The sequence below is a fragment of the Arachis ipaensis genome, chromosome B8 (genome assembly GCF_059453495.1).
Source record: "Arachis ipaensis isolate K30076 ecotype BB chromosome B8, ASM5945349v1, whole genome shotgun sequence".
NCBI classification, from domain to species: domain Eukaryota; kingdom Viridiplantae; phylum Streptophyta; class Magnoliopsida; order Fabales; family Fabaceae; genus Arachis; species Arachis ipaensis.
The window spans coordinates 100,722,709-100,743,281 of record NC_142443.1 but is presented as its reverse complement, the minus strand read 5'-3'; the positions used below and the strand labels follow the sequence as shown (position 1 = coordinate 100,743,281).

Here is a 20,573-nt window from a genome sequence, read left to right as displayed (position 1 = left end):
TCATCATTCTTTCAAGAACCAACATATTTAACATTCTTAAACAACAACTTAAAAAGACATATGCACTGTTCAAGCATACATTCAGAAAACAAGAAGCCTTGTCACCACATCAATATAATTAAACTAAGTTCAAGGATAAATTCGAAACTCATGTACTTCTTGTTCTTTTGAATTAAAACATTTTTCATTTAAGAGAGGTGATGGATTCATAGGACATTCATAACTTTAAGACAGAGTTACTAACTACTAATGATCATGTAATAAAGACACAAACATAGATAAGCACATAACATAGAAAACAAAAAACAGAAGAAATAAGAACAAGGAATGAATCCACCTTAGTGATGGTGGCGTTTCCTTCTTGAGGAACCAATGATGTCCTTGAGCTCTTCTATGTCTCTTCCTTGTCTTTGTTGCTCCTCCCTCATTGCTTTTTGATCTTCTTTAATTTCATGAAGGATGATGGAGTGCTCTTGATGTTCCACCCTTAATAGTCCCATGTTGGAACTTAATTCTCCTAGGGAGGTGTTGATTTGCTCTTAATACTTATGTGGAGGGAAGTGCATCCCCTGAGGTATCTCAGGGATCTCTTGATTTGCAGCCACATGCTCTACTACTGAGCTATAGACCCTTGAGCTGAATCTTTCCATCTCCCATGACTCGGAGGTGGAAGCCTTTGTCTTCCCTTCCCCTCTTTTAGAGGTTTAGCTGCCATCAATGGTAATGGAAAAACAAAAAGCTTATGCTTTTACCACACCAAACTTAGAATGTTGCTCGCCCTCGAGCAATAGAAGAAAGAATAATAGAAGAAGAAGAAGAAAATGTGGAGAAGAGGGGGAGGTGTGTTTCGGCCAAGAAGAGAAGAGAGGGTGGTGTGTATGAATGTGAGTGGTGAATGGAAAGCAGAAGGGATGATCATGAATGGAGAGAGAGAGAGGGTGAGGTGGGTGGGGATCCTGCGGGGTCCATAGATCCTGAGATGATCCTGTGGGATCCACAGATCCTGAGATGATCCTGTGGGGTCCACAGATCCTGAGGTGTTCAAGGATTTACAACCTTGCACCAAATTAGGCATGTAAAATGCCCTTGCACACAACTCTGGGCGTTCAGCGCCAGGTTGGTGCCCATTTTGGGCGTTCAACGCCCATTTGTTGCCATTTCTGGCGTTGAACGCCAGAACCATGCTTGTTCTGGGCGTTCAGCGCCAGGATGTTGCCCATTTTGGGTGTTCAGCGCCAGAACCATGCTCTGTTCTGGCGTTGAACGCCAGGTAGATGCTTCCTCCAGGGTGTGATTTTTCTTCTGCTGTTTTTGATTCTGTTTTCAATTTTTCTATTTATTTTTTGACTCCACATGATCATGAACCTATAAAGACATGAAAAACAATGAAAATAAAAATTAGATAAATAAACATTGGGTTGCCTCCCAACAAGCGCTTCTTTAATATCAATAGCTTGACAGTGGGCTCTTCATGGAGCCTCACAGGTGTGCAGAGCTTTGTTGAGACTCCCCAACACCAAACTTAGAGCTTGGATATGGGAGTTCAACACTAAACTTAGAATTTGGTTGTGGCCTCCCAACACCAAACTTAGAGTTTGACTGTGGGGGCTTTGGTTGACTCTGCTTTGAGAGAAGCTTTTCATGCTTCCTCTCCATGGTTGCAGAGAGAGATCCTTGAGTTTTAAACACAAGGGAGTCCTCATTCATTTGGAGGACTAATTCTCCTCTGTCAACATCAATCACAGCTCTTGCTGTGGCCAGGAAAGGTCTTCCTAGGATAATGGATTCATCCTCTTCCTTTCCAGTGTCCAGGACTATGAAATCAGCAGGGATGTAAAGGCCCTCAACCTTTACTAACACGTCCTCTACTTGTCCATAAGCCTATTTTCTTAAATTGTATGCCATCTCTAATGAGATTTTAGCAGCTTGCACCCCATAGATTCCCAGTTTCTCTATTATAGAGAGGGGCATGAGGTTTATTCCTGAACCAAGGTCACACAGAGCCTTAAAGATCATGGTGCCTATGGTACAAGATATTATGAACTTTCCAGGATCCTGTTTCTTCTGAGGTAATGTCAGTTGATCCAGATCACTTAGTTCATTGATGAACAAGGGAGGTTCAACTTCCCAGTTATCAATACCAAATAATTTGGCATTCACCTTCATGATTGCACCAAGGAACTTGGCAGCTTGCTCTTCAGTAACATCCTCATTCTCTTCAGAAGAGGAATACTCATCAGAGCTCATGAAGGGCATAAGGAGGTTCAATGGAATCTCTATGGTCTCTAGATGAGCCTCAGAGTCCTTTGGTTCCTCAGAGGGAAGCTCCTTATTGGTCACTGGACGTCCCAGGAGGTCTTCCTCCTTGGGATTCACGTCCTCTCCTTCCCTTACAGGTTCGGCCATGGTGCTTATGTCAATGGCCTTGCACTCTCCTTTTGGATTCTCTTCTGTATTGCTTGGGAGAGTACTAGGAGGGATTTCAGTGATCCTTTTACTCAGCTGGCTCACTTGTGCTTCCAAATTTCTAATGGAAGACCTTGTTTCATTCATGAAACTTACAGTGGCCTTAGATAGATCAGAGACTAAGTTTGCTAAGCTAGATGGATTCTGCTCAGAATTCTCTGTCTGTTGCTGAGTAGATGATGGAAAAGGCTTGCTATTGCTAAACCTGTTTCTTCCACCATTATTAAAGCCTTGTTGAGGCTTTTGATCCTTCTATAAGAAATTTGGATGATTTCTCCATGATGAGTTATAGGTGTTTCCATAAGGTTCACCTAAGTAATTCACCTCTGCTATTGCAGGGTTCTCAGGATCATAAGCTTCTTCTTCAGAAGATGCCTCTTGAGTGTTGTTGGATGCAGCTTGCATTCCATTCAGACTCTGGGAAATCATATTGACTTGCTGAGTCAATATTTTGTTCTGAGCCAATATGGCATTCAGAGTATCAATTTCAAGAACTCCCTTCTTCATAGGCGTCCCATTATTCACAGGATTCCTTTCAGAAGTGTACATGAATTGGTTATTTGCAACCATGTCAATGAGTTCTTGAGCTTCTGCAGGCGTTTTCTTCAGGTGAATGGATCCACCTGCAGAGGTATCCAATGACATCTTAGATAACTCAGACAGACCATCATAGAATATATCCAGGATGGTCCATTCTGAAAGCATGTCAGAAGGACACTTTTTGGTCAGTCCTTTGTATCTCTCCCAAGCTTCATAGAGGGATTCACCTTCTTTTTGTCTGAAGGTTTGAACATCCACTCTAAGCTTACTCAGCTTTTGAGGAGGAAAGAACTTGGCTAGGAAGGCCTTGACCAGCTTATCCCAAGAGTTCAGACTATCCTTAGGTTGAGAGTCCAACCATACTCTAGCTCTGTCTCTTACAGTAAAAGGGAAAAGCATGAGCCTGTAGACTTCAGGATCTACTCCATTAGTCTTAACAGTATCACATATCTGCAAGAATTCAGTTAAGAACTGAAAAGGATCTTCAGATGGAAGTCCATGAAACTTGCAGTTCTGCTGCATCAGAGAAACTAATTGAGGTTTCAGCTCAAAGTTGTTTGCTCCAATGGCAGGAATGGAGATGCTTCTTCCATGTAAATTGGAATTTGGTGCAGTAAAGTCACCAAGCATTCTCCTTGCATTGTTGTTGGGTTCGGCTGCCATCTCCTTTACTTGTTCGAAATTTTCAATCAAGTTGTCTCTGGATTGTTGTAATTTAGCTTCTCTTAATTTTCTCTTCAGAGTCTTTTTAGGTTCTGGATCAGCTTCAACAAGAATGCCTTTTTCTCTATCCCTGCTCATAAGAAAGAAGAGAGAAAAAGAAAAGAAAAGGAATCATCTATGTCACAGTAAAGAGGTTCCTTATTGTTAGTAGAAGAAAAGAAGAAGAGAAAAATCTGAACTCAGAAAGAGAGAGAGAGGGTTCGGATTTTTGGTGGGTGAGGGAGAGATGTTAGTAGATGAATAAATAAATAGAATAAGATGAGAGAGGGGAAATTTTGAAAATAATTTTTGAAAAAGAGTTAGTGATTTTTGAAAATAGTTTTTGAAAAAGGTTAGTGGTTTTTTTCGAAAATAAAAATCACAATTTAAATTAATTAGTTAATTAAAAAGAAATTTTGAAAAAGGGGGGAATATTTTTGAAAATTAGAGAGAGAGAGAGAGTTAGTTAGGTGGTTTTGAAAAAGGTAAGAAACAAACAAAAAGTTAGTTAGTTAGTTGAAACAAATTTTGAAAATCAATTTTGAAAAGATAGGAAGTTAGGAAGTTAGAAAAGATATTTTGAAATCAAATTTTTGAAAAAGATATGATGAGAAGATATTTTTGAAAAGATATGATAGAAATTAGTTTTTGAAAAAGATTTGATTTTTAAAATCACAATTAATGACTTGATTCATAAGAAATCACAAGATATGATTCTAGAACTTAAAGTTTGAATCTTTCTTAACAAGTAAGTAACAAACATGAAATTTTTGAACCAAAACATTAATTGATTATGTTATTTTCGAAAATTTGATATAAAAATAAGAAAAAGATTTTTGAAAAATATTTTTTAGAATTTTCGAAAATAACTAAGAAATTTGAAAAAGATTTGATTTTTGAAAAGGATTTTGAAAAAGATAAGATTTTCAAATTGAAAATTTGATTTGACTCATAAGAAACAACTTGATTTTAAAATTTTTTTGAAAAAGTCAATCCAATTTTCGAATTTGATGAGAGAAAAAGGGAAAGATATTTTTTTGATTTTTGAATTTTTATGATGAGAGAGAAAAACATGAAAATTATGCAATGCATGAATTTTTTAGATCAAAACAGTGAATGCATGCAAGAATGCTATGAGTGTCAAGATGAACACCAAGAACACTATAAAGATCATGATGAACATCAAGAACACAATTTTGAAAAATTTTTAATGCAAAGAAAACATGCAAGACACCAAACTTAGAATTCTTTAATGCTTAGACACTAAGGATTCAAGAATGCATATGAAAAACACTAAACAACACAAAACAAAAAATCATCAAGATCAAACAAGAAGACTTACCAAGAACAACTTGAAGATCATGAAGAACACTATGAATGCATGAAATTTTCGAAAAATGCAAGATGCACATGCAATTGACACCAAACTTATAACATGACTCAAGACTCAAACAAGAAACATGAAATATTTTTTATTTTTATGATTTTCTAATTTTTTTTGGATTTTTTTATTTTATATTTTTCGAAAAATTATTTTGAAAAAGAAAAATAAGGATTCCAAAATTTTTTAATATGAATTCCAGGAATCTTATGCTCTAAAGCTCCAATCAAAGGGTCAGGCATGGCTTAATAGCCAGCCAAGCTTTAGTATGTAACTCAGACATGACACGCCTGACATACCCTATCCAGAAGGATTGGGCATGGCTCCACTGAGGTGATTAGTTGAAGACCAATCCCAAAGGAGTTTGGATATGGCTTTACAGCCAGCCAGGCTTCAACATGCTTCATGAAACACTAGAATTCATTCTTAAAAATTTTGAAGAAAAATATATTTTTGAAAACAGTTTTATTTTAAAAAATTTTTCGAAAACAAAGAAGAAAATTTTGAAAGATTTTTGAAAAAAAAAAAATTTTTTGAAAACAAAACAAAAAGAAAATTACCTAATTTGAGCAACAAGATGAACCGTCAGTTGTCCAAACTCGAACAATCCCCGGCAACGGCGCCAAAAACTTGGTATGCGAAATTGCTACTCAGGTTGTGAATTGTTGTTCAAAATTGATTCCCTGGCAATGGCACCAAAAACGGATGCACAGGACCATGGTCTAAACATATCTTCACAACTTCGCATAACTAACCAGCAAGTGCACTGGGTCGTCCAAGTAATACCTTACGTGAGTAAGGGTCGAATCCCACGGAGATTGTCGGTATGAAGCAAGCTATGGTCACCTTGTAAATCTCAGTCAGGCGGATATCAAACAGTAATGGGTTTTCGAAAATAATATAATAGAATAGGGATAGAGGTACTTATGTCAATCATTGGTAGGAATTTCAGATAAGCGAATGGAGATGCTTTTTCGTTCTTCTGAACCCCTGCTTTCCTGCTATCTTCATCCAGTCAGTCTTACTCCTTTCCATGGCTGGCTTTATGTGATACATCACCATTGTCAACGGCTACTTTCGGTCATCTCTCAGGAAAATGATCCAATGCCCTGTCACGGCACTGCTAATCGTCTGGAGGCATCACCCTTGTCAATGGCTTCATCTTATCCTCTCAGTGAAAATGATCAATGCACCCTGTCACGGCACGGCTATTCATCTGTCGGTTCTCGATCATGCTGGAATAGGATTTACTATCCTTTTGCGTCTGTCACTAACGCCCCGCAATTGCGAGTTTGGAGCTCGTCACAGTCATTCATTCATTGAATCCTACTCGGAATACCACAGACAAGGTTTAGACCTTCCGGATTCTCTTGAATGCCGCCATCATTCTAGCTTACGCCACGAAGATTCTGGTTAGGAGATCTAAGAGATACTCATTTAGTCTAAGGTAGAACGGAAGTGGTTGTCAGGCACGCGTTCATAGGGAATGATGATGATTGTCACGTTCATCACATTCAGATTGAAGTACGAATGAATATCTTAGAAGCGAAATAAGGTGAATTGAATAGAAAATAGTAGTACTTTGCATTAATCTTTGAGGAACAGCAGAGCTCCACACCTTAATCTATGGAGTGTAGAAACTCTACCGTTAAAAATACATAAGTGAAAGTCCAGGCATGGCCGAGAGGCCAGCCCTCAAGCGTGATCACAGGATCAAAATACAATCCAGGATGTCTAATACAATAGTAAAAGGTCCTATTTATAATAAACTAGTCACTAGGGTTTACATAAGTAAGTAATTGATGCATAAATCCACTTCCGGGGCCCACTTGGTGTGTGCTTGGGCTGAGCCTTAACTTTCCACGTGCAGAGGCCATTTGTGGAGTTGAACGCCAGGTTTTGATCCATTTCTGGCGTTCAACTCTGGTTTTTTATCCATTTCTGGCGCTGAACTCCAGAATTGGGCAGAGAGCTGGCGTTGAACGCCAGTTTGCGTCATCTATTCTTGGCCAAAGTATAGACTATTATATATTGCTGGAAAGCCCTGGATGTCTACTTTCCAACGCAATTGGAAGCGCGCCATTTCGAGTTCTGTAGCTACAGAAAATCCACTTTGAGTGCAGGGAGGTCAGAATCGAACAGCATCAGCAGTCCTTCTTCAACCTCTGAATATGATTTTTGCTCAAGTCCCTCAATTTCAGCCAGAAAATACCTGAAATCACAGAAAAATACACAAACTCATAGTAAAGTTCAGAAATGTGAATTTAGCATAAAAACTAATGAAAACATCCCTAAAAGTAACTAGATCCTACTAAAAACATGCTAAAAACAATGTCAAAAAGCGTATAAATTATCCGCTCATCACAACACCAAACTTAAATTGTTGCTTGTCCCCAAGCAACTGAAAATCAAATAGGATAAAAAGAAGAGAATATACTATAAATTCCAGACTATCAATGAAATATAGCTTCAATCATATGAGCGGGACTTGTAGCTTTTTGCCTCTTGAATAGTTTTGGCATCTCACTTTATCCATTGAGGTTCAGAATGATTGGCATCTATAGGAACTCAGAGTTTAGATAGTGTTATTGGTTCTCCTAGTTCAGTATGATGATTCTTGAACACAGCTTCTTTATAAGTCTTGGCCGTGGCCCTAAGCACTTTATTTTCCAGTATTACCACCGGATACATAAATGCCACAGACACATAACTGGGTGAACCTTTTCAAATTGTGACTCAGCTTTGCTAAAGTCCCCAATTAGAGGTGTCCAGGGTTCTTAAGCACACTCTTTTTTTTTTTGCTTTGGACCTTGACTTTAACCACTCAGTCTCAAGTTTTCACTTGACACCTACACGCCACAAGCACATGGTTAGGGACAGCTTGGTTTAGCCGCTTAGACCAGGATTTTATTCCTTTAGGCCCTCCTATCCACTGATGCTCAAAGCCTTGGGATCCTTTTTATTTACCCTTACCTTTTGGTTTTAAGGGTTATTGGCTTTTTGCTCTTGCCTCTTGGTTTTAAGAGCTTTGGCTTTTTCTGCTTGCTTTTTCTTTTTCTTTCTATTTTTTTTTGCCTATTTTTTTTTCTGTAAGCTTTGTTCTTTGCTGCTTTTTCTTGCTTCAAGAATCATTTTTATGATTTTTCAGATTATCAAATAACATGTCTCCTAGTCATCATTCTTTCAAGAACCAACATATTTAACATTCTTAAACAACAACTTAAAAAGACATATGCACTGTTCAAGCATACATTCAGAAAACAAGAAGCCTTGTCACCACATCAATATAATTAAACTAAGTTCAAGGATAAATTCGAAACTCATGTACTTCTTGTTCTTTTGAATTAAAACATTTTTCATTTAAGAGAGGTGATGGATTCATAGGACATTCATAACTTTAAGACAGAGTTACTAACTACTAATGATCATGTAATAAAGACACAAACATAGATAAGCACATAACATAGAAAACAAAAAACAGAAGAAATAAGAACAAGGAATGAATCCACCTTAGTGATGGTGGCGTTTCCTTCTTGAGGAACCAATGATGTCCTTGAGCTCTTCTATGTCTCTTCCTTGTCTTTGTTGCTCCTCCCTCATTGCTTTTTGATCTTCTTTAATTTCATGAAGGATGATGGAGTGCTCTTGATGTTCCACCCTTAATAGTCCCATGTTGGAACTTAATTCTCCTAGGGAGGTGTTGATTTGCTCCTAATACTTATGTGGAGGGAAGTGCATCCCCTGAGGTATCTCAGGGATCTCTTGATTTGCAGCCACATGCTCTACTACTGAGCTATAGACCCTTGAGCTGAATCTTTCCATCTCCCATGACTCGGAGGTGGAAGCCTTTGTCTTCCCTTCCCCTCTTTTAGAGGTTTAGCTGCCATCAATGGTAATGGAAAAACAAAAAGCTTATGCTTTTACCACACCAAACTTAGAATGTTGCTCGCCCTCGAGCAATAGAAGAAAGAATAATAGAAGAAGAAGAAGAAAATGTGGAGAAGAGGGGGAGGTGTGTTTCGGCCAAGAAGAGAAGAGAGGGTGGTGTGTATGAATGTGAGTGGTGAATGGAAAGCAGAAGGGATGATCATGAATGGAGAGAGAGAGAGGGTGAGGTGGGTGGGGATCCTGCGGGGTCCATAGATCCTGAGATGATCCTGTGGGATCCACAGATCCTGAGATGATCCTGTGGGGTCCACAGATCCTGAGGTGTTCAAGGATTTACAACCTTGCACCAAATTAGGCATGTAAAATGCCCTTGCACACAACTCTGGGCGTTCAGCGCCAGGTTGGTGCCCATTTTGGGCGTTCAACGCCCATTTGTTGCCATTTCTGGCGTTGAACGCCAGAACCATGCTTGTTCTGGGCGTTCAGCGCCAGGATGTTGCCCATTTTGGGTGTTCAGCGCCAGAACCATGCTCTGTTCTGGCGTTGAACGCCAGGTAGATGCTTCCTCCAGGGTGTGATTTTTCTTCTGCTGTTTTTGATTCTGTTTTCAATTTTTCTATTTATTTTTTGACTCCACATGATCATGAACCTATAAAGACATGAAAAACAATGAAAATAAAAATTAGATAAATAAACATTGGGTTGCCTCCCAACAAGCGCTTCTTTAATATCAATAGCTTGACAGTGGGCTCTTCATGGAGCCTCACAGGTGTGCAGAGCTTTGTTGAGACTCCCCAACACCAAACTTAGAGCTTGGATATGGGAGTTCAACACTAAACTTAGAATTTGGTTGTGGCCTCCCAACACCAAACTTAGAGTTTGACTGTGGGGGCTTTGGTTGACTCTGCTTTGAGAGAAGCTTTTCATGCTTCCTCTCCATGGTTGCAGAGAGAGATCCTTGAGTTTTAAACACAAGGGAGTCCTCATTCATTTGGAGGACTAATTCTCCTCTGTCAACATCAATCGCAGCTCTTGCTGTGGCCAGGAAAGGTCTTCCTAGGATAATGGATTCATCCTCTTCCTTTCCAATGTCCAGGACTATGAAATCAGCAGGGATGTAAAGGCCCTCAACCTTTACTAACACGTCCTCTACTTGTCCATAAGCCTATTTTCTTAAATTGTCTGCCATCTCTAATGAGATTTTAGCAGCTTGCACCCCATAGATTCCCAGTTTCTCTATTACAGAGAGGGGCATGAGGTTTATTCCTGAACCAAGGTCACACAGAGCCTTAAAGATCATGGTGCCTATGGTACAAGATATTATGAACTTTCCAGGATCCTGTTTCTTCTGAGGTAATGTCAGTTGATCCAGATCACTTAGTTCATTGATGAACAAGGGAGGTTCAACTTCCCAGTTATCAATACCAAATAATTTGGCATTCACCTTTATGATTGCACCAAGGAACTTGGCAGCTTGCTCTTCAGTAACATCCTCATTCTCTTCAGAAGAGGAATACTCATCAGAGCTTATGAAGGGCATAAGGAGGTTCAATGGAATCTCTATGGTCTCTAGATGAGCCTCAGAGTCCTTTGGTTCCTCAGAGGGAAGCTCCTTATTGGTCACTGGACGTCCCAGGAGGTCTTCCTCCTTGGGATTCACGTCCTCTCCTTCCCTTACAGGTTCGGCCATGGTGCTTATGTCAATGGCCTTGCACTCTCCTTTTGGATTCTCTTCTGTATTGCTTGGGAGAGTACTAGGAGGGATTTCAGTGATCCTTTTACTCAGCTGGCTCACTTGTGCTTCCAAATTTCTAATGGAAGACCTTGTTTCATTCATGAAACTTACAGTGGCCTTAGATAGATCAGAGACTAAGTTTGCTAAGCTAGATGGATTCTGCTCAGAATTCTCTGTCTGTTGCTGAGTAGATGATGGAAAAGGCTTGCTATTGCTAAACCTGTTTCTTCCACCATTATTAAAGCCTTGTTGAGGCTTTTGATCCTTCTATAAGAAATTTGGATGATTTCTCCATGATGAGTTATAGGTGTTTCCATAAGGTTCACCTAAGTAATTCACCTCTGCTATTGCAGGGTTCTCAGGATCATAAGCTTCTTCTTCAGAAGATGCCTCTTGAGTGTTGTTGGATGCAGCTTGCATTCCATTCAGACTCTGGGAAATCATATTGACTTGCTGAGTCAATATTTTGTTCTGAGCCAATATGGCATTCAGAGTATCAATTTCAAGAACTCCCTTCTTCATAGGCGTCCCATTATTCACAGGATTCCTTTCAGAAGTGTACATGAATTGGTTATTTGCAACCATGTCAATGAGTTCTTGAGCTTCTGCAGGCGTTTTCTTCAGGTGAATGGATCCACCTGCAGAGGTATCCAATGACATCTTAGATAACTCAGACAGACCATCATAGAATATATCCAGGATGGTCCATTCTGAAAGCATGTCAGAAGGACACTTTTTGGTCAGTCCTTTGTATCTCTCCCAAGCTTCATAGAGGGATTCACCTTCTTTTTGTCTGAAGGTTTGAACATCCACTCTAAGCTTACTCAGCTTTTGAGGAGGAAAGAACTTGGCTAGGAAGGCCTTGACCAGCTTATCCCAAGAGTTCAGACTATCCTTAGGTTGAGAGTCCAACCATACTCTAGCTCTGTCTCTTACAGTAAAAGGGAAAAGCATGAGCCTGTAGACTTCAGGATCTACTCCATTAGTCTTAACAGTATCACATATCTGCAAGAATTCAGTTAAGAACTGAAAAGGATCTTCAGATGGAAGTCCATGAAACTTGCAGTTCTGCTGCATCAGAGAAACTAATTGAGGTTTCAGCTCAAAGTTGTTTGCTCCAATGGCAGGAATGGAGATGCTTCTTCCATGTAAATTGGAATTTGGTGCAGTAAAGTCACCAAGCATTCTCCTTGCATTGTTGTTGGGTTCGGCTGCCATCTCCTTTACTTGTTCGAAATTTTCAATCAAGTTGTCTCTGGATTGTTGTAATTTAGCTTCTCTTAATTTTCTCTTCAGAGTCTTTTTAGGTTCTGGATCAGCTTCAACAAGAATGCCTTTTTCTCTATCCCTGCTCATAAGAAAGAAGAGAGAAAAAGAAAAGAAGAGGAATCATCTATGTCACAGTAAAGAGGTTCCTTATTGTTAGTAGAAGAAAAGAAGAAGAGAAAAATCTGAACTCAGAAAGAGAGAGAGAGGGTTCGGATTTTTGGTGGGTGAGGGAGAGATGTTAGTAGATGAATAAATAAATAGAATAAGATGAGAGAGGGGAAATTTTGAAAATAATTTTTGAAAAAGAGTTAGTGATTTTTGAAAATAGTTTTTGAAAAAGGTTAGTGGTTTTTTTCGAAAATAAAAATCACAATTTAAATTAATTAGTTAATTAAAAAGAAATTTTGAAAAAGGGGGGAATATTTTTGAAAATTAAAGAGAGAGAGAGTTAGTTAGGTGGTTTTGAAAAGGGTAAGAAACAAACAAAAAGTTAGTTAGTTAGTTGAAACAAATTTTGAAAATCAATTTTGAAAAGATAGGAAGTTAGGAAGTTAGAAAAGATATTTTGAAATCAAATTTTTGAAAAAGATATGATGAGAAGATATTTTTGAAAAGATATGATAGAAATTAGTTTTTGAAAAAGATTTGATTTTTAAAATCACAATTAATGACTTGATTCATAAGAAATCACAAGATATGATTCTAGAACTTAAAGTTTGAATCTTTCTTAACAAGTAAGTAACAAACATGAAATTTTTGAACCAAAACATTAATTGATTATGTTATTTTCGAAAATTTGATATAAAAATAAGAAAAAGATTTTTGAAAAATATTTTTTAGAATTTTCGAAAATAACTAAGAAATTTGAAAAAGATTTGATTTTTGAAAAGGATTTTGAAAAAGATAAGATTTTCAAATTGAAAATTTGATTTGACTCATAAGAAACAACTTGATTTTAAAATTTTTTTGAAAAAGTCAATCCAATTTTCGAATTTGATGAGAGAAAAAGGGAAAGATATTTTTTTGATTTTTGAATTTTTATGATGAGAGAGAAAAACATGAAAATTATGCAATGCATGAATTTTTTAGATCAAAACAGTGAATGCATGCAAGAATGCTATGAGTGTCAAGATGAACACCAAGAACACTATAAAGATCATGATGAACATCAAGAACACAATTTTGAAAAATTTTTAATGCAAAGAAAACATGCAAGACACCAAACTTAGAATTCTTTAATGCTTAGACACTAAGGATTCAAGAATGCATATGAAAAACACTAAACAACACAAAACAAAAAATCATCAAGATCAAACAAGAAGACTTACCAAGAACAACTTGAAGATCATGAAGAACACTATGAATGCATGAAATTTTCGAAAAATGCAAGATGCACATGCAATTGACACCAAACTTATAACATGACTCAAGACTCAAACAAGAAACATGAAATATTTTTTATTTTTATGATTTTCTAATTTTTTTTGGATTTTTTTATTTTATATTTTTCGAAAAATTATTTTGAAAAAGAAAAATAAGGATTCCAAAATTTTTTAATATGAATTCCAGGAATCTTATGCTCTAAAGCTCCAATCAAAGGGTCAGGCATGGCTTAATAGCCAGCCAAGCTTTAGTATGTAACTCAGACATGACACGCCTGACATACCCTATCCAGAAGGATTGGGCATGGCTCCACTGAGGTGATTAGTTGAAGACCAATCCCAAAGGAGTTTGGATATGGCTTTACAGCCAGCCAGGCTTCAACATGCTTCATGAAACACTAGAATTCATTCTTAAAAATTTTGAAGAAAAATATATTTTTGAAAACAGTTTTATTTTAAAAAATTTTTCGAAAACAAAGAAGAAAATTTTGAAAGATTTTTGAAAAAAAAAAATTTTTTTGAAAACAAAACAAAAAGAAAATTACCTAATTTGAGCAACAAGATGAACCGTCAGTTGTCCAAACTCGAACAATCCCCGGCAACGGCGCCAAAAACTTGGTATGCGAAATTGCTACTCAGGTTGTGAATTGTTGTTCAAAATTGATTCCCTGGCAATGGCACCAAAAACGGATGCACAGGACCATGGTCTAAACATATCTTCACAACTTCGCATAACTAACCAGCAAGTGCACTGGGTCGTCCAAGTAATACCTTACGTGAGTAAGGGTCGAATCCCACGGAGATTGTCGGTATGAAGCAAGCTATGGTCACCTTGTAAATCTCAGTCAGGCGGATATCAAACAGTAATGGGTTTTCGAAAATAATATAATAGAATAGGGATAGAGGTACTTATGTCAATCATTGGTAGGAATTTCAGATAAGCGAATGGAGATGCTTTTTCGTTCTTCTGAACCCCTGCTTTCCTGCTATCTTCATCCAGTCAGTCTTACTCCTTTCCATGGCTGGCTTTATGTGATACATCACCATTGTCAACGGCTACTTTCGGTCATCTCTCAGGAAAATGATCCAATGCCCTGTCACGGCACGGCTAATCGTCTGGAGGCATCACCCTTGTCAATGGCTTCATCTTATCCTCTCAGTGAAAATGATCAATGCACCCTGTCACGGCACGGCTATTCATCTGTCGGTTCTCGATCATGCTGGAATAGGATTTACTATCCTTTTGCGTCTGTCACTAACGCCCCGCAATTGCGAGTTTGGAGCTCGTCACAGTCATTCATTCATTGAATCCTACTCGGAATACCACAGACAAGGTTTAGACCTTCCGGATTCTCTTGAATGCCGCCATCATTCTAGCTTACGCCACGAAGATTCTGGTTAGGAGATCTAAGAGATACTCATTTAGTCTAAGGTAGAACGGAAGTGGTTGTCAGGCACGCATTCATAGGGAATGATGATGATTGTCACGTTCATCACATTCAGATTGAAGTACGAATGAATATCTTAGAAGCGAAATAAGATGAATTGAATAGAAAATAGTAGTACTTTGCATTAATCTTTGAGGAACAGCAGAGCTCCACACCTTAATCTATGGAGTGTAGAAACTCTACCGTTAAAAATACATAAGTGAAAGTCCAGGCATGGCCGAGAGGCCAGCCCTCAAGCGTGATCACAGGATCAAAATACAATCCAGGATGTCTAATACAATAGTAAAAGGTCCTATTTATAATAAACTAGTCACTAGGGTTTACATAAGTAAGTAATTGATGCATAAATCCACTTCCGGGGCCCACTTGGTGTGTGCTTGGGCTGAGCCTTAACTTTCCACGTGCAGAGGCCATTTGTGGAGTTGAACGCCAGGTTTTGATCCATTTCTGGCGTTCAACTCTGGTTTTTTATCCATTTCTGGCGCTGAACTCCAGAATTGGGCAGAGAGCTGGCGTTGAACGCCAGTTTGCGTCATCTATTCTTGGCCAAAGTATAGACTATTATATATTTCTGGAAAGCCCTGGATGTCTACTTTCCAACGCAATTGGAAGCGCGCCATTTCGAGTTCTGTAGCTCCAGAAAATCCACTTTGAATGCAGGGAGGTCAGAATCCAACAGCATCAGTAGTCCTTCTTCAACCTCTGAATATGATTTTTGCTCAAGTCCCTCAATTTCAGCCAGAAAATACCTGAAATCACAGAAAAATACACAAACTCATAGTAAAGTCCAGAAATGTGAATTTAACATAAAAACTAATGAAAACATCCCTAAAAGTAACTAGATCCTACTAAAAACATGCTAAAAACAATGTCAAAAAGCGTATAAATTATCCGCTCATCAATGCTAAACTCAAGAGAAGCTATAAAGGAGTAAAGGTAGAATGTATGAAATGCAACCTATCTATATGAATGCAACTATATGCAAAATGTTTCTACTTACTTGGTTGAAAGTAAATAAATTCTCCAAGAACAAATATAAGATGGATTCCACTAATTCAAATCATAAATAAGAGACAAGTAATCTTGTAAGAAGATAGCTCATGAAAGCAAGGAACATAGAATCAAGCATTGAACCCTCACTGGTAGTGTATATGCACTCTAATCTCTCAAGTGTCTAGGGTTAATTCACTCTACTCTTCTCTAGTCATGCTTTCTAAACTTTGTTCTTCATTTAACCAATCAACAAAAATTTAATGTACCAATGCAAATATCATGAGGTCTTTTCAGGGTTGTAATGGGGCTAAGGTAAGGGTGAGGATATATGTATGGCCAAGTGAGCTATAATATGAATCTTTAATTAACCTAAGCTCTTCACCTATACACACACTCTATGTACTTCTAAAATCATGCCTAACTACCCAAAATTCCCACTTTTGCATTACATACTCATGTATCAATTTTTCTTTAATTTTATTACATATGCATTGATTTTTCATTAACTTAACATTGGGGTAATTTTGTCCCCTTATTTAATTACTTATTTATTTATTTATGCTAGAAATATATTTTTTTATTTTTTTATTTTTTTATTTTTTTTTGTTTTTTTTTGTGTTTTTTTTATATATAAAAGTAAACCATAACATATCAATGCACATGGATATTTAATTTTTCTGGTTTCACATGAGTAGGTACCCGAATTCCCAATATTTTATCATTTAAACACTATACACTTTCATTAACCCAAGTACCTACAGTTTTCCCACACTTAGTTAACACACTATCTTAAGCTAACCAAATATTCAATTGGGGTATTTAATTTATTTTTCTGCTTAAAGCTAGTGATGTGGTAAAATATAGAACAAGGGGATAAAAAGGCTCAAGGTGGCTAACAAGGGTGACATAAAAGGGTAGGCTGTTTGGGATAAGTGAGTAAAAACAAGTAATAGCCTCAATCATATGCAAGCATGTAAATACACTAAATAGTGGACATATAGAATAGAACAAAGTAAAGTCTGCAATTATAGAGAAGGAAACACACAAGAATAAAATATTATGGTTAAATAATGTAACCATGTAATTAAGCTCAAATCTCATAGGTTGTGTGTTTTTTAGCTATAATTCATGTTCCAATTTATAATCTTCAAACAAGTTTTAACACAAATTTTTTTTTTCAATTTAAATTAGTGAAATATTATAAAATAGCATCTTGAAAAGAAATTCATTACTTTAACCAAGTGGAAACTAAATGGATAAAACCAAACAAACATATAATTAAACATGCAAATGCAACAATGAACTAACAAATAAAGTAATATATTGGTGTTGAGAAGAAAATAACTAACTCATGGAGATCGGTATCGACCTCCCCACACTTAAAGATTGCATCGTCCTCGGTGCATGCTGAGATGCGCAAGTGGGCGGATTGCTCCAACCGATGCTCTTCTCCAAAGAATGTGCGTAGGAACTTGTGTGTCTCTCCCATGTAAACGTCTTCTGGTTTCCTTCCTAGTGGCCATCCTGAAAGAAAAAAAGGAAAGAAAAGTAACCCAAAAACAAAGATAGAAAACAAATAAAACATGGGTTGGTTAATGCCAAATAATGAGGGTCTCAATTACATGGTAGCTACAACATGCAAGAGAGAAGACAGTAGAAGCAAACGGCATATCAATAGTGTAAAAATTGCAACAAAGAGGAAGAGAGTGTGGGTAATGCAAGATAGTATAAGCTCATGTCAATGTAAAAGGAATACAAGTATCAGAAAAGATCAACATTGACTTAAATAATATTACCCAACAGTGAAAAATAAGTCACTAAGCACCAAAATAATACCAGAAAAGATGTAACAATTGAATAAGAAAATTTAACACCATTGAAAAAATAATAGACTTAGAAAAGAAAATAAAAATATGCGCAAAATTAAAATGCAATGGATGAAAGTATGCAAATAAATTAAATAAAATAGAATGAAAGTGAAGAGGGATGAGAGGTTAAAGGGATGAAGAGGAAGAAAGTAAGAGAGGAGGAAGAAAGACGGAGAGAATATAGAATAAAAGGGAGGGAAATTAAAAACGGGACGTGACGCGCGCGCGCAGGGCACGCGTGCGCGTGAAATCTGCATAAACCATGTGACGCGTAAGCGTCGCCCACGCATACGCGTGGGTGGTTGATGCGGGGAAAACTTGTCTATCAACAAATCTTCCTTCGGCAAGTGTACCGAAGTTGTCGTCAAGTAAAAACTCACAATAGAGTGAGGTCGAATCCCACAGGGATTGATTGATCAAGCAACTTTAATTAGAAGAATGTTCTAGTTGAGCGAATCCAGAAATTGGGTTGAGAGTTGCAGAAAATAAAATGGCGGGAATGTAAATAACAGAAAAGTAAATGCTAGAATTAAAGGACTGGAAGTAAATGACTGAAAATAAATTGCAGAATTATAAATGGGAATGGGGGATTTGCTCATAAAAGTAAATCGCAGAAATTAAAGAGAATGGGTAAGATTAGAGATGGGGAGTTCATTGGGCTTAGGAGATGTTGCAATTCTCCGGATCAAGTTCACATTCATCTCTTCCTCAATCAATGCATTCATTGATCTCCTTGGCAATCTTAAGTGATTGAATTGCAATTCCTTGCAATTCAATCTCTCAAATCTTGATCAATAGCCAATTCCTTGGTCAATTGCTCATGAGAAGAGATGAAGTATGGTCACTGATTATACCACATGCATTTCCCAAACCAAGTATTGAGAGGGTTACAGTCACATACCCATCCAAACCCAATTTGGTCCAGCATGAGAAAGCATTTCTAGCTTGATCTCTTCATTCCTCTTCCAAGGTTCAAAAGAGATCCAAGTTTGAATAGCTTCTCTTCCAAGATAACTACTCAATTGGATGAAGATCGAAAGCTTTCAAGTAAAATCAAGAGGAAAGATAGAAGAAGAACAATGAAAATTAGTATTGATCCATCAGATTACAACAGAGCTCCCTAACCCAATGAAAGGGGTTAGTTGTTCATAGCTCTTGAAAATGAAAACAAAGATGGAGAATACATCCTAAAACTAGAAATTGCAAAGAAAGTAAAATACAGAGAGTGGTTTTTCAGCCTCCAGAACTCCTTTACAATTCAAAGCTACTCCTATATATACTACTCTTCTCAGCTTCTAGTTCACTCTTCAAGTCTTGGGCCTTTGGATCTTGAGTTTGAAGCAGTTCCTTTCTTTATTTGGGCTTGGCTTTACTTGTAGAGAGAAAGTGCAGAGTGGGCAGAGACTTAAGCTCAGGGCGTAAGGAGTGTTAATCATTTAGTGAAAGTCCAAGTTCGGGAACGTTAGTGACACTTAACATTGTCACTAACGTTCCAATGCACCCCTTTTGCCTCACGTTAAAACCCACGTTAACTAGGTTAACGTGGCTTTTAACGTTGCCTTGTCAACCTTCGAGAACGTTAGTGACACTCAACATTGTCACTAACGTTTCAGTATGCCCCTTCTTGCTTCACGTTAAAGCTCACGTTAACTAGGTTAACGTGGCTTCTAACGTGGCCTTTGCCATCCTTTGAGAACGTTAGTGACATTCAACATTGTCACTAACGTTCCAATGTGCCCCTAGGTCTCACGTTGGAGTCCACGTTAACTAGGTTAACGTGGCTTCTAACGTGGCCATCTTTTAGCCATCCCAACGTTAGTGACAATGTTGAGTGTCACTAACGTTGGCTCACCCTTCATTTCTCATCGTTAGCTTCCACGTTAACCAAGTTAACATGGAAGTTAACGTGACTCTTGGGGGTTGTGTGGTTGCTTCAACGTTAGTGACAATGTTGAGTGTCACTAACGTTGTCGACAACTCGTCATCTTCTATGTTAGTTCCCACGTTAACCAAGTTAACGTGGTACTTTGCACCATAGGCCAACGTTAGTGACAATGTTGAGTGTCACTAACGTTGGCTTCTCTTCCCCCCTTTAACGTTAGAGGCCACGTTAACTAGGTTAACGTGGCTTCTAACGTGGCCACTTATGAGTAATTGCCAACGTTAGTGACAATGTTGAGTGTCACTAACGTTGGCTCAACTTCTCTTCTCCACGTTAGAGTTCACGTTAACTTGGTTAACGTGACTCTCTAACGTGGGCATTGATGGCTTTTTTTTTTGAGAGTGTTATTGGCAATCACTTTTCTCATTAATCTTGCAAGTTACCTCCCCTTTTCTTGCTTCTTTTTGGTCCTGAAATCAAGCAACAAAGTGCATCAAAGCTCTAGTCCAAGTCATGAGTAATGCAACATAATAATTGTCACTAAACTTATGCAAAATCCTCATGAAATCATGTAAAATGCACAATGTATGCTTGAGTCAAGGCATAAGTGAATATTTACCCAAAACTAGCTTATTTCCTAAAGAAATGCATGAAACTAACCTAAAAACAGTAAAGAAAAGGTCAGTGAAACTGGCCAAGATGCCCTAGCATCACAACACCAAACTTAAAGCTTGCTTGTCCCTAAGCAAGTACTGGAACAAGAAAATGATGAATGGAATATCCAGAGGAATGAGTCATTCTTGTGGAAGTCATATTACTGATTTTATGGTGGTTTCATGCATAGCAACTTAGGTTCATTCCATTACTGGCTTTCAGACCTTTATCATGTCCCTAAACACTTACTTTGTTTATGTCTCATGAGACTTTTATTCATTGATCCTTTTATTGTTATTTCAAGGGTTATTTGTGTTATTTAGGCTAAGTGCTCTGTAAGGGGGCAACTCTTTAAGATAAGCTTT

At 37.8% G+C, this 20,573-nt stretch overlaps 2 non-coding genes across 2 annotated transcripts; both read left to right on the top strand.

The window, feature by feature from the left end:
- Window positions 1-3,165: 3,165 nt before the first annotated feature.
- On the top strand, window positions 3,166-3,273 carry LOC148549017 (small nucleolar RNA R71). The gene has a single exon (XR_015898957.1). It is a non-coding gene; the product is annotated as a small nucleolar RNA R71 (small nucleolar RNA).
- An 8,153-nt stretch (window positions 3,274-11,426) lies between these two features.
- On the top strand, window positions 11,427-11,534 carry LOC148549016 (small nucleolar RNA R71). The gene has a single exon (XR_015898956.1). It is a non-coding gene; the product is annotated as a small nucleolar RNA R71 (small nucleolar RNA).
- Window positions 11,535-20,573: the final 9,039 nt, after the last annotated feature.